We start from the raw sequence: 20106 nt of genomic DNA on the forward strand, positions 1-20106 counted from the left end.
CTATTTAAGTGGTAAAAAGACACACAGACATCAATAAAACGCACCTCGCACCAGCAGGTGTTACAGTATAAGAGAAAAGACCAGAAACCTTTGAAAAACTGCCCTTTTAGAAAAAACAGCATAAACCAGTTTAAACCATTTTAGATGAAGATGGAATCCACAGTTGAGTAGAGATTTTTCACAGGTTTTGGGAGGCATCGTTGGCAGCTGATGATGAATAGCCTTTTATTAATGCATTTGAAATTGATTAAAGATGAATGAAGATGACCTATGGCCCAAATATGTGGTGTCCTCATACTTTATTAAAACTAGTGTAATGAAAGATGTTGGAATGTGCTACTTTTTACCTCTGGAAATAGATGAAAACAGGCCACTTTACACAGTAAACCCCAAATCTCAGAATCTCTTTATTCCACCAACTATGTTACAATTTTACTTGGTGAGAGCAACACAAGAATGACATGTAACAAAAAAACAGACCATTAACAAGTATTACACTAAGAGAGGAAAATATACTAAACAATAAATAAAATAAATATTAAGTTTAAAAAGTAATAAAGAGCTGTAGAAAATCTGTACTTGTACAGGTTTAAATACTGTATATCAATATGTAGCCATCCATATATGAACTATTATGTACAGATATGATATAAACATTTACAGAAACTTAACATCTGTACAGCTGTGCAAATAATCATAGTGCAAATGGTAAGCATGTTTTGTATGTATCAGTACTTTGTTGAAGTTTGGTTCAGTGAAATTTATAAGCTCAGTTCAGTTTTAGAATAGGTTTATAGATTAGGGTGTGAACCCTAACGTAACATTTACAGGTCTATTAAGCTTATATTTCACAATTGCACATTTCTGTGCCAAAGTTCATGACAGAACAACGGTTATGGCAGAAAAAAAGTACATTTTAATAATAAGAAGAATAAGAATAAGAAGAAAAGTAGTTAAAATAGTAAAAAGGGGTTAAAAGTCATGTTTGCTGCTTTTCCTGTTCTCAGTGTCTTCGCCTCCTCCTCTTCCTCTTGGGCTGCTTAGGCATTGGCTCTCTGCTTGTATCCAGTTCAAAGTGAGGGGCGAAGCTTGTCCCAGTGGGTGAGCTGAAGACCTCTGCGATATGGACCTGTCCATCAGGCTGGACCTCCATACTCAGAGTGGGACAGCGGCGCTCCTCCCACAGATGCTGCTTTCCTTCTCAGTCTAGCTGCAGGCTGTAAGGACGGAGATGTCCTGAAGGAATTCCGAGCAGAGGGTCCACCACAGGACCAGCAGGGAGCTCTCTCTACCAGTGGAGCTGAGTCAGGAGCAGTGGGTGGACTGACAACAGTCTGAATCAAGAAGCACAACAAGAAGATTCGGAACCTGATTGTTTTTGGACCTAAATCCACATCTACAGAGGGGCCTTACTACCTCTACTCTGAAGGAGGAGTCTATTAAATGAGGGAGGATCATGGTTGAAGGGTTTCTAGGTTGTGCTGTTGTGTGATTTAACTGCTGAAGAGTACTGACAGACTTGGAGATGCAGCCTATACTGAGATCTCTGGAGATTCGGGCTTAGAAGCTCTACTTTTAGCTGCAGCCGCTTCCTCCAAGTACTCTCTCAGCCGTCTAGTAGGTACTAGTTTCCTCCTGAGGCCGTACTGACCTGCAGAAGAACGATTCCTCGAATCCTGAAACTAAAATATGAATATTTAATAATTATGTACAGTTAGAAAGTTAGTCTACTAAGGATGGTTGAGGCCCAAATTTCTGCTGAGTGGTTGTCGGCGCTTTCTCTCTAATTTCCCCAATTAGCTAATAAGCACTTAAGAATGATGCATAAAAGAATCCAGCTCCGTAGTCAATAGAAAGGCAGAGTACAACCTTTATTTCTGCATAAAGTGTACAAAGAAGAGTGAAGACTAAGGCACTACATGTAATGCATTAGCCTGAGACAGCCAGCACTTCCACAAAGCAGTCTAAAAAGCATGGCTCTGCCATATACCTATATACCTTCCTTATCATGATGCGGTCACCTCTACACATATTTTTTGTCTTAATGTGTTTCGGCTGGCGGTGTCATGCTAAGGTCGTTGTGGCATAATACATACATTGAACATGTTAAATGCAGATAACGTATTTTCAAATACAAATAACCATCATTTCCTCCCTTTCATAACTTTGTTACGAACAATGTATCAGGGTGATTAAATCAGTACATGTGAGTATAGTAACATAGTATCATATGAAATATGATTATATGTGTACAGTCATTATTGAAAAAACATATCAGGTGGATACATAATGATTTAAAGAAAAATGATATATCTGCTGAAGCTTATTCATCCCCAGTTCGTAGCTTCCTGGAGAGGTCCCTTGCTCATGGCTTGTCGAGTTTCCTACTAATTGTGATATATGTTGGAGTAACTATCAATACTTGAGTCGATATAAGGTATGAAAGAACACATCAACTCAGTCAAAAATAATGTGGGTAAGTAAGCAAACCACTAGTAACATAAGTAAACAATTCAAAGTCTTGTGAGTATAAGTAAACAGCTTGAAATCTTGTGAATATATCATTTCCCTCCTAGGAACCACGATACATTGAACCACAACATACTATAAGCCAATCAAAGAGTCAGGCGATCAAGACCTTACAAGAAAACAGTCAGGAAAGTTGGTCCACGGGCTGCGGCAAGCCATCACAGGCTAAGAATGTGCCAGGAGATTACCTTAACGGCTCATCGAAAGGACGGGCCCCGAAAATGATTTAGGCTTCAGGTAGTAACGCCGCTCCTCAGAACAGACCACCATCCGACTGTCACATTAGCAGGTCCATCTGGCCGGGACATCTAAAGTTATAATCAAAGAATAAATCTGAATGAATGTTATAGTATGGTAGTATTAGGATTAGTATTAGGATTTATGAATGGAAGTCATGGTAACATATTCAGAGTCATCATTTGGCCGAAAATCATCTGTGAATAGGTCATCATAGGATGAAATTGTGTGAAGGAGAGGTCGCGATTGTGGCAACAAAAAATAATTAGTGGGGCAGGAACGTAAATTGTATAGGCCTGCATACATTTCTTTGGACACAGATTTGTCAACCGCCCTAACTATAAGGCCTTGAATGCAAGGGATAACACAACAACCGCATAAGGGCAGTACAGATAGGCCCACTATCAGGTTTGACAGAATGGCAATGGCGAAGGCCTTCCATCTGCCAAACATGGACTCTAGCCATCCAGTTAGATTGGAGTCAACGCCGGAATTCTCGAAGACTCTTTAGGTATGAAAGAGCTCTAGTGATGCTCCCATCACTAGCAGTATGGTTTGGAATAATGGTACAACATGAGTCACCGAACATAGCACATACTCCACCCCTTTCAGCTAAAAACATATCAAGTGCAACACAGTTTTGCCATGACTATAAAGAAGCATGGAGTTGTTCAGCAATGGCAGATAGGGCATCATGGGTGTAGTTGACAAAGCGCTGTTGGTTATAATAGATATAATTAATCCAATCAACATTTTTGTTGATAGTAACCCACCATAGGATGGATTCAAAGCCTGCTGTGACTGGATCCCTAGCTTTAAACTCATCAGGGACCCCCCTTGGGACGCCAATCGCATTGATATAGACCTCGTCATCAAAGCTTTATAGAGGAGTATCTCTTCGAACTCTATGTTTAGGGGGAGTGGATGCTGGGCTTAAAACACCTTTGTTCAGTTCCTCTTGTGAGACCGGGACTAGTGTGAAGGGAACAATCACCATTACTCTAGCGCAAAGACCTGTCCAGCCATCATCTAGGGTAACATACAGCCAAGGGTCCCCACAAACCCAATATACATCTGGGACAGAGACTTCATTATCTTTCAAAGCAAATAATGGGTGATTTGGTTGTACAAACTCAACAAATGTGTTGGTATGTTTTTCAAACATGCACAATCCAGTTTGTGATGGTAAGACAGTTCTGTCTACCATCCAAATTGTTTCACAATTTCCAGTAAAGTTCTTCAGTTCGGGACCTGTACCAGTTGGGGCGTAGGAACAATCAGGGAAAACAGTGCTATTAATCCAAGAGGCCAGCAAATTGGTTTGATTTCCAGTAACAACTGGTGTGGTCATTGGAGAGAAATTGTCATGTTTTGATACTTGGAACAAAGGGCCTCACTCTGAAAATTATGGTACCATGAGTTACCCTTATACATCAGACACCAAAATGGGCACAGGTCGCGAGATGAGACATCAAGGTTATTACATTCAGTTGAGTTAAATGGGACAGGCCAAATCAAGGGGTGTGAGCGTCCTTTAGCACAAACCACACAAATATCTTTTGTGAAAGAACAGACAGTGAAGGACATATAGGACATCTAAACATTTGTGACCTGAAAGGAGACGTTAACATTAGATTATGTTTTGAATGTGTTCAATAAGTTGTAAAGACTAGCCATTACATGTCTAGGCAACCTAAATGATATACGTTTGTTAGACACATAGGATTGATTTTGGGCCTGTGGGCAGGGATAGTTTGCTGATTCTTTCTTATGGGTTGACAAGATCAGGGGTAGGACAACAAGGATTGAAATGATTGTTAAAATCAACAGTGTCCCTCTTAGACCACAAAGTCCAGGCCACCGGAAAAGGTGCCATGGACGTCTACACGGTGTTAGCATGATGCTGGAAGGAGGCTGTGGATGCAGAGGCCACTGACGATCCAGAGGAAGTCTCTGATGCTTGGCACTCAATGGACGGGTATTGCGGTATTAAATCAATCCACACTCTGGCATCCATGCACACATGGTCCAAGTGCAGAGAACAGCTCCGCTACCTGAGGAGACGGTGCAATACAACCAGACAGATCTACCTGGGTGCCTGGTATGGATCTCGAAACCTTTTCTAGTTGGTTGATCTCCCAGGAGTTGTCTTATTCTCTTTAGTAGGTGGGAAGCAGTACTTGGCTTGGCGAAAGTCTTGATGTAACCTGGGAAGTCGTGGGAGGGTGCGTCAAGGTTATTCAGTTGTGGCAATTTAATGGGCTGAGCAGTTGCCAGGTTTCTTCCTGGGGTGGATAAAGGAGATGCTGCCGCACAATCTACTCCTTCAAACAAGTTGATATCACACTTGAAATCCAGGGTCGCTTTGGTTTTGGAGGAGGTATTAACCACCTCCCTTTTTACATAGGTTAGATGAGTTATGTCCTGCTACTGGTTTTAGGTGATACTGACAAATACTGTGCAGACATAAATGAAAAGAAACAGTGATTTAACAGGTTATAATCGTGCTACACCTCAGTGTACTGCATGATAATACACTGACCAGGATACGTAAGTCTAGCTTTCTCATAGAAGATAAGATAAGATAAGATAAGATAAGATAGTCCTTTATTAGTCCCGCAGTGGGGACATTCACAGTGTGACAGCAGAAAGGGATAGCAAGACACTCAGTTACAAAAATTTAGATAAATAATTTACACTATATACACAATATAAATAAGAATTAAAAAAGCAATAAACAATATTATTTACAGCAAAAGACTCTTAATTGCACATGGGGGTGGGATATTGCACATAGTATTCCCTGAACATGAACATGTGTGTGTAGTTAAGTGTGTGTGTATGTGGTCCGCTGGAAGCAGTGCTGGTTGTGCAGTCTGACCGCAGCAGGAAGGAAGGACCTGCGATACCGCTCCTTCACACACTTGGGGTGAAGCAGCCTGTCGCTAAAGGAGCTGCCCAGTGCTGCCAGAGTCTCATGCATGGGGTGGGAGCTGTTCTCCAGCATGGATGCCAGCTTGGTTGTCATCCTCCTGTCTCCCACCACCTGCACTGGGTCTAAGAAGCACCCCAGGACAGAGCCGGCCCTCTTTATGAGTTTGTCCAGTCTCTTCTTATCTGCCGTCGAGATGCTACTGCCCCAGCAGACCACTCCATAGAAGATGGCAGATGCCACCACTGTGTCGAAGAACGTCCTCAGGAGCGCTCCCTGCACTCCAAAGGACCTCAATCTCCTCAGCAGGTAGAGTCTGCTCTGGCCTTTCTTGTAGAGTGCAGCAGTGTTGACTGACCAGTCCAGTTTGTTGTTCAGATGAACACCCAGGTATTTATAAGAGTCCACACTCTCGATGTTCATACCCTGGATGTTCACTGATGGAGGGGGGTGTCTGCACCTGCGGAAATCCACCACCAGTTCTTTGGTCTTTCCAGCGTTTATCTGCAGATGGTTCTGCAGACACCAGTCCACAAAGTCCTGAATAAGTTCTCTGTACTCGCTGTCCTCCTCATTGGATATAAGGCCGACGATCGCTGAGTAATCAGAGAACTTCTGGAGGTGACAGGTTGGTGAGCTGTACATGAAGTCAGCAGTGTACAGGGTGAAGAGGAACGGTGCCAAGACCGTTCCTTGAGGGGTTCCTGTGCTGCTGACCACCAAGTCAGAGACACAGTCCCGTGCCCTCACATACTGTGGTCGGTTGGTGAGGTAGTCCAGTATCCAGTTTGACAGGTGACTGTCCACTCCACAATGTCCCAACTTGTCCTTTAGAAGCCCTGGCTATATGGTGTTAAAAGCACTGGAGAAATTGAAGAAGGTGATCCTCACAGTGCTTGACAGCAGGAATAATGCAACTAAGCAAAATGAGAATAGTGACAATTGTAATTAAAATTTGAGGCAGCATTGACTGCCAATGCTGCGATTCCATCGAGGCCCACCAGGAGCCATCCTGTGGATCGATACTGGCTAGGTATTGATCACGACACTTAGTCAATATATTCAATATACTTGAAAGGTTATCTACAATCCCATCTGGGTGGATGTAGGTACAACAATGATTGCCAAACATTACACAGATATCTGCATTATCAGCCTCGGATGAATCATTCGTGAATCGTTTTGAGAGATAAAGTTTCTCAATGTCACTCAGCTTCCTGTTTTCTTGGTAATTGCATCGTCTAAACCTGTAAGACAACAAAAAAAGTCAATACATGTATAGAAACTAAATGATCACCTACCTGTTAGACAGTAGCAAACAGATAGACAGCGAGCCAAACACAGTGACAGATGGATGAACCCTTGATGCACAGATGCACCATCGGGTGGGAAGGGGAAATGGCATCCTCTTAACCTGTAAGACAACAAAGAAAATCAATACATGTATAGAAAATAAATGACCACCTACCTGTTAACCAGGTGCAGACAGAAATACAGCGAGCCGTAGACAGTGACAGATGAATGGACCCTTGATGGACAGATGCAACATCAGGGATGGAAGGGGTAATGGCATCGTCTAAACCTGTAAGACAACAAAGAAAATAAATACATGTATAGAAACTGAATGATCACCTACCTGTTAACCAGGTGCAGACAGAAATACAGCGAGCCGTAGACAGTGTCAGATGGATGGACCCTTGATGGACATATGCAACATCAGGGAGGGAAGGGGTAATGGCATCGTCTAAACCTGTAAAACAACAAAGAAAATCAATACATGTTTAGAAACTGAATGATCACCTACATGTTAGAAAGTAGCAAACAGATAGACAGCAAGCCATACACAGTGACAGACGGATGGACCCTTCATGGACAGACACAATATCAGGAAGGGAAGGGGTAATGGCATCCTCTAAACCTGTAAGACAACAAAGAAAATCAATTCATGCATAGAAACTGAATGACCACCTACCTGTTAGAAAGTAGCAAACAGATAGTCAGCGAGCCAAACACGGTGACAGATGGATGGACCCTTGATGGACAGATGCACAATCAGGGAGGGAAGGGGTAACAGCATCCTCGGAACCTGAAAGACAACAAAGAAAATAAATACATGTATAGAAACTGAATGATCACCTACCTGTTAACCAGGTGCAGACAGAAATACAGCGAGCCGTAGACAGTGACAGATGGATGGACCCTTGATGGACAGATGCAACATCAGGTAGGGATGGGGTAATGTCATCGTCTAAACCTGTAAGACAACAAAGAAAATCAAGACATGTTTAGAAACTGAATGATAACCTACCTGTTAGACAGTAGCAGACAGATAGAAAGTGAGCCGTACACAGTGACAGATGATTGGACCCTTGATGGAAAGATGCACCATCAGGGAAGGAAGGGGTAACGGCATCCTCGGAACCTGAAAGACAACAAAGAAAATCAATACATGTATAGAAACTGAATGATCACCTACTTGTTAACCAGGTGCAGATAGAAATACAGCGAGCCGTACATAGTGGCAGATGGATGGACCCTTGATAGACAGATGCACCATCAGGGAGGGAAGGGGTAATGGCATCCTCAAAACCTTAAAGACAACAAAGAAATTCAATACCTGTATAGAAACTGAATGATCACCTACCTGTTAACGAGGTGCAGACAGAAATACAGCGAGCCGTACACAGTGGCAGGTGGATGGACCCTTGATAGACAGATGCACGATCAGGGAAGGAAGGGGTAATGGCATCCTCTAATCCTGTAAGACAACAAAGAAAATCATTACATGTATAGAACCTGAATGATCACCTACCTGTTAGAAAGTAGCAAACAGATAGACAGCAAGCCGTACACAGTGACAGACGGATGGACCCTTGATGAACAGATGCACCATCAGGGAGGGAAGGGGTAATGGCATCCTCTAAACCTGTAAGACAACAAAGAAAATCAATACATGTATAGAACCTGAATGATCACCTACCTGTTAGACAGTAGCAAACAGATACAGCAAGCCGTACACAGTGACAGATGGATGGACCCTTGATGAACAGACGCACCATCAGTGAGGGAAGGGGTAATGGCATCCTCGGAACCTGAAAGACAACAAAGAAAATCAATACATGTTTAGAAACTGAATGATCACCTACCTGTTAACCAGGTGCAGACAGAAATACAGCGAGCAGTACACAGTTGCAGATGGATGGACCCTTGATAGACAGATGCACCATCAGGGAGGTAAGGGGTAATGGCATCCTCTAATCCTGAAAGACAACAAAGAAAATCAATACATGTTTAGAAACTGAATGATCACCTACCTGTTAACCAGGTGCAGACAGAAATACAGCGAGCCGTACACAGTGGCAGATGGATGGACCCTTGATGAACAGACACACCATCAGGGAGGGTAGGGGTAATGGCATCCTCTAAAATCCTCTAAAGTTGCAAACAGATAGACAGTAAGCCATACACAGTGACAGACGGATGGACCCTTGATGGATAGACGCAATATCAGGGAGGGAAGGGGTAACGGCATCGTCTAAACCTGTAAGACAACAAAGAAAATCAATACATGTATAAAACCTGAATGATTAACTACCTGTTAGATAGTAGCAAACAGATAGTTAGCAAGCCGTACACAGTGACAGATGGATGGACCCTTGATGGACAGATGCACAATCAGGGAGGGAAGGGGTAACGGCATCCTCGGAACTTGAAAGACAACAAAGAAAATCAATACATGTATAGAAACTGAATGATCACCTACCTGTTAACCAGGTGCAGACAGAAATACAGCGAACCGTAGACAGTGACAGATGGATGGACCCTTGATGGACATATGCAACATCAGGGAGGGAAGGTGTAATGGCATCGTCTAAACCTGTAAGACAACAAAGAAAATCAATACATGTTTAGAAACTGAATGATCACCTACCTGTTAGACAGCGAGCCGTAGACAGTGAGAGATGGATGGACCCTTGATGGACAGATGCACAATCAGGGAGGGAAGGGGTAACGGCATCCTCGGAACCTGAAAGACAACAAAGAAAATCAATACATGTATAGAAACTGAATGATTACCTATCTGTTAACCAAGTGCAGACAGAAATACAGAGAGCCGTACACAGTGGCAGATAGATGGACCCTTGATAGACAGATGCACCATCAGGGAGGGAAGGGGTCATGGCATCCTCTAATCCTGAAAGACAACAAAGAAAATCAATACATGTATAGAAACTGAATGATCACCTACCTGTTAACCAGGTGCAGACAGAAATACAGCGAGCCATAGACAGTGACAGATGGATGGACCCTTGATGGACAGATGCTACATCAGGGAGGGAAGGGGTAATGGAATCGTCTAAACTTGTAAGACAACAAAGAAAATCAATACATGTTTAGAAACTGAATGATCACCTACCTATTAGACAGTAGCAAACACATAGACAGCAAGCCGTACACAGTGACAGATGGATGGACCCTTGATGGACAGATGCACAATCAGGTAGTGAAGGGGTAACAGCATCCTGGGAACCTGAAAGACAATAAAGAAAACCAATACATGTAAAGAAACTGAATGATCACCTACCTGTTAACCAGGTGCAGATAGAAATACAGCGAGCCGTAGACAGTGACAGATGGATGGACCCTTGATGGACAGATGCACCATCAGGGAGGGAAGGGGTAATGGCATCCTCTAAACCTGTAAGACAACAAAGAAAATCAATAACTGTTTAGAAACTGAATGATCACCTACCTATTAGAAAGTAGCAAACACATACACAGCAAGCCGTGTACAGTGACAGATGGATGGATCCTTGATGCACAGATGCACAATCAGAGAGGGAAGGGGTAACGGCATCCTCGGAACCTGAAAGACAACAAAAAAAATCAATACATGTATAGAAACTGAAATGATCACTTATCTGTTAACCAGGTGCAGTCAGAAATACAGCGAACCGTAGACAGTGACAGATGGATGGACCCTTGATGGACAGATGCACCATCAGGGAGGGAAGGGGTAATGGCATCGTCGAAACCTGTAAGACAACAAAGAAAATCAATACATGTATAAAACCTGAATGATCACCTACCTGTTAGACAGTAGCAAACAGATAGACAGCAAGCCGTACACAGTGACAGACGGAAGGACCCTTGGCGGACAGATGCAACATCAGGGGGGGAAGGGGTAATGGCATCATCTAAACCTGTAAGACAACAAAGAAAATCAATACATGTATAAAACCTGAATGATCACCTACCTGTTAGACAGGTGCAGACAGAAAGACAGCGAGCCGTACACAGTTGCAGATGGATGGACCCTTGATGGACAGACAATATCAGGGAGGGAAGGGTTAACGGCATCGTCTAAACCTGTAAGACAACAAAGAAAATCAATACATGTACAAAACCTGAATGATTACCTACCTGTTAGATAGTAGCAAACAGATAGTCAGCAAGCCGTACACAGTGACAGATGGATGGACCCTTGATGGACAGATGCACCATCAGGGAGGGAAGGGGTAATGGCATCCTCTAATCCTGAAAGACAACAAAGAAAATCAATACATGTATAGAAACTGAATAATCACCTACCTGTTAACCAGGTGCAGACAGATAGAAAGTGAGCCATACACAGTGACAGATGATTGGACCCTTGATGGACAGATGCACCATCAGGGAGGGAAGGGGTAACGGCATCCTCGGAAACTGAAAGACAACAAATAAAATCAATACATGTATAAAAACTGAATGATCACCTACCTGTTAACCAGGTGCAGACAGATATACAGCGAGCCGTACACAGTGGCAGATGGATGGACCCTTGATATACAGCTGCACCATCAGGGAGGGAAGGGGTAATGGCATCCTCTAAACCTGTAAGACAATAAAGAAAATCAATTCATGCATAGAAACTGAATGATCACCTACCTGTTAGACAGGTGCACACAGAAAGACAGCGAGTCGTACACAGTTGCAGATGGATGGACCCTTGATGGACAGACACAGTATCAGAGAGGGAAGGGGTAATGGCATCGTCTAAACCTGTAAGACAACAAAGAAGATCAATACATGTATAAAACCTGAATGATTACCTACCTGTTTGCTACTATCTAACAGATGGTCAGCAAGCCGTACACAGTGACAGATGGATGGACCCTTGATGGACAGATGCACAATCAGAGAGGGAAGGAGTAACAGCATCCTCGGAACCTGAAAGACAACAAAGAAAATAAATACATGTTTAGAAACTGAATGATCACCTACCTGTTAGAAAGTAGCAAACACATAGACAGCAAGCCGTACACAGTGACAGATGGATGGACCCTTGATGAACAGACGCACCATCAGGTAGGGATGGGGTAATGGCATCGTCTAAACCTGTAAGACAACAAAGAAAATCAATACATGTATAGAAACTGAATGATCACCTACCTGTTAGACAGTAGCAAACAGATAGACAGCGAGCCACAGACAGTGAGAGATGGATGGACCCTTGATGGACAGATGCACCATCAGGGAGGGAAGGGGTAACGGCATCCTCGGAACCTGAAAAACAACAAAGAAAATCAATACATGTATAGAAACTGAATGATCACCTACCTGTTAACCAGGTGCAGACAGATATACAGCGAGCCGTACACAGTGGAAGATGGATGGACCCTTGATAGACAGATGCACCATCAGGGAGGGAAGGGGTAATGGCATCCTCTAAACCTGTAAGACAACAAAGAAAATCAATAACTGTTTAGAAACTGAATGATCACCTACCTGTTAGAAAGTAGCAAACAGATAGACAGCAAGCCATACACAGTGACAGACGGATGGACCCTTGATGGACAGACGCAATATCAGGGAGGGAAGGGGTAACGGCATCGTCTAAACCTGTAAGACAACAAAGAAAATCAATATATGTATAAAACCTGAATGATCACCTACCTGTTAGACAAGTGCAGACAGAAAGACAGCGTGCCGTACACAGTTGCAGATGGATGGACCCTTGATGGACAGACAATATCAGGGAGGAAAGGGGTAATGGCATCGTCTAAACCTGTAAGACAACAAAGAAAATCAATACATGTATAAAACCTGAATGATTACCTACCTGTTAACCAGGTGCAGACAGAAATACAGCGAGCCGTAGATATTGACAGATGGATGGACCCTTGATGGAAAGATGCAATATCAGGGAGGGAAGGGGTAATGGAATCGTCTAAACCTGAAAGAAAACAAAGAAAATCAATACATGTTTAGAAACTGAATGATCACCTATCTGTTAGAAAGTAGCAAACAGATAGACAGCGAGCCGGAGACAGTGAGAGATGGATGGACCCTTGATGGACAGATGCACAATCAGGTAGGGAAGGGGTAACGGCATCCTCGGAACCAGAAAGACAACAAATAAAATCAATACATGTATAGAAACTGAATGATCACCTACCTGTTAGAGAGGTGCAGACAGAAAGACAGCGTGCCGTACACAGTTGCAGATGGATGGACCCTTGATGGACAGACAATATCAGGGAGGAAAGGGGTAACGGCATCGTCTAAACCTGTAAGACAACAAAGAAAACCAATACATGTATAAAACCTGAATGATTACCTACCTGTTAACCAGGTGCAGACAGAAATACAGTGAACCGTAGACAGTGACAGATGGATGGACCCTTGATGGACATATGCAAAATCAGGGAGGGAAGGGGTAAAGGCATCATCTAAACCTGTAAGACAACAAAGAAAATCAATACATGTTTAGAAACTGAATGATCACCTACCTCTTAGAAAGTAGCAAACAGATAGACAGCAAGCCGTACACAGTGACAGACGGATGGACCCTTGATGGACAGACGCAATTTCAGGGAGGGAAGGGGTAACGGCATCGTCTAAACCTGTAAGACAACAAAGAAAATCAATACATGTATAAAACCTGAATGATTACCTACCTGTTAGACAGTAGCAAACAGATAGTCAGCAAGCCGTACACAGTGACACATGGATGGACCCTTGATGGACAGATGCACAATCAGGGAGGGAAGGGGTAATGGCATCGTCTAAACCTGTAAGACAACAAAGAAAATCAATACATGTATAGAACCTAAATGATCACCTACCTGTTAGAAAGTTGCAAACAGATAGACAGTAAGCCATACACAGTGACAGACGGATGAACCCTTGATGGACAGATGCACCATCAGGGAGGGAAGGGGTAACGGCATCCTCTGAACCTGTAAGACAACAAAGAAAATCAAGACATGTTTAGAAACTGAATGATCACCTACCTGTTAGACAGTAGGAGACAGATAGAAAGTGAGCCGTACACAGTGACAGATGATTGGACCCTTGATGGACAGATGCACCATCAGGGAGGGAAGGGGTAACGGCATCCTCGGAACCTGAAAGACAACAAAGAAAATCAATAACTGTTTAGAAACTGAATGATCACCTACCTGTTAGAAAGTAGCAAACAGATAGACAGCAAGCCATACACAGTGACAGACGGATGGACCCTTGATGGACAGACGCAATATCAGGGAGGGAAGGGGTAACGGAATCGTCTAAACCTGTAAGACAACAAAGAAAATCAATACATGTATAAAACCTGAATGATTACCTACCTGTTAGATAGTAGCAAACAGATAGTCAGCAAGCCGTACACAGTGACAGATGGATGGACCCTTGATGGACAGACGCAATATCAGGGAGGGAAGGGGTAACGGCATCCTCGGAACCTGAAAGACAACAAAGAAAATCAATACATGTATAGAAACTGAATGATCACCTACCTGTTAACCAGGTGCAGACAGATATACAGCGAGCCGTACACAGTGGCAGATGGATGGACCCTTGATAGACAGATGCACCATCAGGGAGAGAAGGGGTAATGGCATCGTCTAAACCTGTAAGACAACAAAGAAAATCAATAACTTTAGAAACTGAATGATAACCTACCTTTTAACCAGGTGCAGACAGAAATACAGCGAGCCGTAGATATTGACAGATGGATGGACCCTTGATGGAAAGATGCAACATCAGGGAGGGAAGGGGTAATGGAATCGTCTAAACCTGTAAGAAAACAAAGAAAATCAATACATGTTTAGAAACTGAATGATCACCTATCTGTTAGAAAGTAGCAAACAGATAGACAGCGAGCCGTAGACAGTGAGAGATGGATGGACCCTTGATGGACAGATGCACCATCAGGGAGGGAAGGGGTAACGGCATCCTCGGAACCAGAAAGACAACAAATAAAATCAATACATGTATAGAAACTGAATGATCACCTTCCTGTTAGAGAGGTGCAAACAGATAGTCAGCAAGCCGTACACAGTGACAGATGGATGGACCCTTGATGGACAGATGCACAATCAGGGAGGGAAGGGATAACGGCATCTTCGGAACCTGTAAGACATCAAAGAAAATCAATACATGTTTAGAAACTGAATGATCACCTACCTGTTAACCAGGTGCAGACAGAAATCCAGCGAGCCATACACAGTGACAGATGGATGGACCCTTAATGGACATATGCAAAATCAGGGAGGGAAGGGGTAATGGCATCGTCTAAACCTGTAAGACAACAAAGAAAATCAATACATGTTTAGAAACTGAATGATCACCTACCTCTTAGAAAGTAGCAAACAGATAGACAGCAAGCCATACACAGTGACAGACGGATGGACCCTTGATGGACAGACGCAATATCAGGGAGGGAAGGGGTAACGGCATCGTCTAAACCTGTAAGACAACTAAGAAAATCAATACATGTATAAAACCTGAATGATTACCTACCTGTTAGATAGTAGCAAACAGATAGACAGCAAGCCGTACACAGTGACAGATGGATGGAACCTTGATGGACAGATGCACAATCAGAGAGGGAAGGAGAAACGGCATCCTCGGAACCTGAAAGACAACAAAGAAAATCAATACATGTATAAAACCTGAATGATAACCTACCTGTTAGACAGTAGCAGTCAGATAGAAAGTGAGCCGTACACAGTGACAGATGATTGGACCCTTGATGGAAAGATGCACCATCAGGGAAGGAAGGGGTAACGGCATCCTCGGAACCTGAAAGACAACAAAGAAAATCAATACATGTATAGAAACTGAATGATCACCTACCTGTTAACCAGGTGCAGACAGATAGTCAGCAAGCCGTACACAGTGGCAGATGGATGGACCCTTGATAGACAGATGCACCATCAGGGAGGGAAGGGGTAATGGCATCGTCTAAACCTGTAAGACAACAAAGAAAATCAATAAATGTTTAGAAACTGAATGATCACCTACCTGTTAGAAAGTAGCAAACAGATAGACAGCAAGCCATACACAGTGACAGGCGGATGGACCCTTGATGGACAGATGCACAATCAGAGAGGGAAGGGGTAACGGCATCCTCGGAACCTGAAAGACAACAAAGAAAATCAATACATGTATAGAAACTGAATGATAACCTATCTTTTAACCAGGTGCAGACAGAAATACAGCGAGCCGTAGATATTGACAGATGGATGGACCCTTGATGGAAAGATGCAACATCAGGGAGGGAAGGGGTAATGGAATCGTCTAAACCTGTAAGAAAACAAAAAAAATCAATACATGTTTAGAAACTGAATGATCACCTATCTGTTAGAAAGTAGCAAACAGATAGACAGCAAGCCGTAGACAGTGAGAGATGAATGGACCCTTGATGGACAGATGCACAATCAGGGAGGGAAGGGGTAACGGCATCCTCTAAACCTGTAAGACAACAAAGAAAATCAATACATGTACAAAACCTGAATGATTACCTACCTGTTAGATAGTAGCAAACAGATAGTCAGCAAGCCGTACACAGTGACAGATGGATGGACCCTTGATGGACAGATGCACCATCAGGGAGGGAAGGGGTAATGGCATCCTCGGAAACTGAAAGACAACAAATAAAATCAATACATGTATAAAAACTGAATGATCACCTACCTGTTAACCAGGTGCAGACAGATAGAAAGTGAGCCATACACAGTGACAGATGATTGGACCCTTGATGGACAGATGCACCATCAGGGAGGGAAGGGGTAACGGCATCCTCGGAAACTGAAAGACAACAAATAAAATCAATACATGTATAAAAACTGAATGATCACCTACCTGTTAACCAGGTGCAGACAGATATACAGCGAGCCGTACACAGTGGCAGATGGATGGACCCTTGATATACAGCTGCACCATCAGGGAGGGAAGGGGTAATGGCATCCTCTAAACCTGTAAGACAATAAAGAAAATCAATTCATGCATAGAAACTGAATGATCACCTACCTGTTAGACAGGTGCACACAGAAAGACAGCGAGTCGTACACAGTTGCAGATGGATGGACCCTTGATGGACAGACACAGTATCAGGGAGGGAAGGGGTAATGGCATCGTCTAAACCTGTAAGACAACAAAGAAGATCAATACATGTATAAAACCTGAATGATTACCTACCTGTTTGCTACTATCTAACAGATGGTCAGCAAGCCGTACACAGTGACAGATGGATGGACCCTTGATGGACAGATGCACAATCAGAGAGGGAAGGAGTAAAAGCTTCCTCGGAACCTGAAAGACAACAAAGAAAATAAATACATGTTTAGAAACTGAATGATCACCTACCTGTTAGAAAGTAGCAAACACATAGACAGCAAGCCGTACACAGTGACAGATGGATGGACCCTTGATGAACAGACGCACCATCAGGTAGGGATGGGGTAATGGCATCGTCTAAACCTGTAAGACAACAAAGAAAATCAATACATGTATAGAAACTGAATGATCACCTACCTGTTAGACAGTAGCAAACAGATAGACAGCGAGCCACAGACAGTGAGAGATGGATGGACCCTTGATGGACAGATGCACCATCAGGGAGGGAAGGGGTAACGGCATCCTCGGAACCTTAAAAACAACAAAGAAAATCAATACATGTATAGAAACTGAATGATCACCTACCTGTTAACCAGGTGCAGACAGATATACAGCGAGCCGTACACAGTGGAAGATGGATGGACCCTTGATAGACAGATGCACCATCAGGGAGGGAAGGGGTAATGGCATCCTCTAAACCTGTAAGACAACAAAGAAAATCAATAACTGTTTAGAAACTGAATGATCACCTACCTGTTAGAAAGTAGCAAACAGATAGACAGCAGGCCATACACAGTGACAGACGGATGGACCCTTGATGGACAGACGCAATATCAGGGAGGGAAGGGGTAACGGCATCGTCTAAACCTGTAAGACAACAAAGAAAATCAATATATGTATAAAACCTGAATGATCACCTACCTGTTAGACAGGTGCAGACAGAAAGACAGCGTGCCGTACACAGTTGCAGATGGATGGACCCTTGATGGACAGACAATATCAGGGAGGAAAGGGGTAACGGCATCGTCTAAACCTGTAAGACAACAAAGAAAATCAATACATGTACAAAACCTGAATGATTACCTACCTGTTAACCAGGTGCAGACAGAAATACAGCGAGCCGTAGATATTGACAGATGGATGGACCCTTGATGGAAAGATGCAATATCAGGGAGGGAAGGGGTAATGGAATCGTCTAAACCTGAAAGAAAACAAAGAAAATCAATACATGTTTAGAAACTGAATGATCACCTATCTGTTAGAAAGTAGCAAACAGATAGACAGCGAGCCGGAGACAGTGAGAGATGGATGGACCCTTGATGGACAGATGCACAATCAGGTAGGGAAGGGGTAACGGCATCCTCGGAACCAGAAAGACAACAAATAAAATCAATACATGTATAGAAACTGAATGATCACCTACCTGTTAGAGAGGTGCAGACAGAAAGACAGCGTGCCGTACACAGTTGCAGATGGATGGACCCTTGATGGACAGACAATATCAGGGAGGAAAGGGGTAACGGCATCGTCTAAACCTGTAAGACAACAAAGAAAACCAATACATGTATAAAACCTGAATGATTACCTACCTGTTAACCAGGTGCAGACAGAAATACAGTAAACCGTAGACAGTGACAGATGGATGGACCCTTGATGGACATATGCAAAATCAGGGAGGGAAGGGGTAATGGCATCGTCTAAACCTGTAAGACAACAAAGAAAATCAATACATGTTTAGAAACTGAATGATCACCTACCTCTTAGAAAGTAGCAAACAGATAGACAGCAAGCCGTACACAGTGACAGACGGATGGACCCTTGATGGACAGACGCAATATCAGGGAGGGAAGGGGTAACGGCATCGTCTAAACCTGTAAGACAACAAAGAAAATCAATACATGTATAAAACCTGAATGATTACCTACCTGTTAGACAGTAGCAAACAGATAGTCAGCAAGCCGTACACAGTGACACATGGATGGACCCTTGATGGACAGATGCACAATCAGGGAGGGAAGGGGTAATGGCATCGTCTAAACCTGTAAGACAACAAAGAAAATCAATACATGTATAGAACCTAAATGATCACCTACCTGTTAGACAGTAGCAAAGTGATAGACAGCAAGCCGTACACAGTGACAGATGGATGGACCCTTGATAAACAGACGCACCATCAGGGATGGAAGGGGTAATGGCATCCTCTAAACCTGTAAGACAACAAAGAAAATCAATAACTGTTTAGAAACTGAATGATCACCTACCTGTTAGAAAGTAGGAGACAGATAGAAAGTGAGCCGTACACAGTGACAGATGATTGGACCCTTGATGGACAGATGCACCATCAGGGAGGGAAGGGGTAACGGCATCCTCGGAACCTGAAAGACAACAAAGAAAATCAATAACTGTTTAGAAACTGAATGATCACCTACCTGTTAGAAAGTAGCAAACAGATAGACAGCAAGCCATACACAGTGACAGATGGATGGACCCTTGATGGACAGACGCAATATCAGGGAGGGAAGGGGTAACGGAATCGTCTAAACCTGTAAGACAACAAAGAAAATCAATACATGTATAAAACCTGAATGATTACCTACCTGTTAGATAGTAGCAAACAGATAGTCAGCAAGCCGTACACAGTGACAGATGGATGGACCCTTGATGGACAGACGCAATATCAGGGAGGGAAGGGGTAACGGCATCCTCGGAACCTGAAAGACAACAAAGAAAATCAATACATGTATAGAAACTGAATGATCACCTACCTGTTAACCAGGTGCAGACAGATATACAGCGAGCCGTACACAGTGGCAGATGGATGGACCCTTGATAGACAGATGCACCATCAGGGAGAGAAGGGGTAATGGCATCGTCTAAACCTGTAAGACAACAAAGAAAATCAATAACTTTAGAAACTGAATGATCACCTACCTGTCAGAAAGTAGCAAACAGATAGACAGCAAGCCATACACAGTGACAGACGGATGGACCCTTGATGGACAGATGCACAATCAGGGAGGGAA

Source organism: Salminus brasiliensis, chromosome 3 (genome assembly GCF_030463535.1).
Source record: "Salminus brasiliensis chromosome 3, fSalBra1.hap2, whole genome shotgun sequence".
NCBI lineage: Eukaryota > Metazoa > Chordata > Actinopteri > Characiformes > Bryconidae > Salminus > Salminus brasiliensis.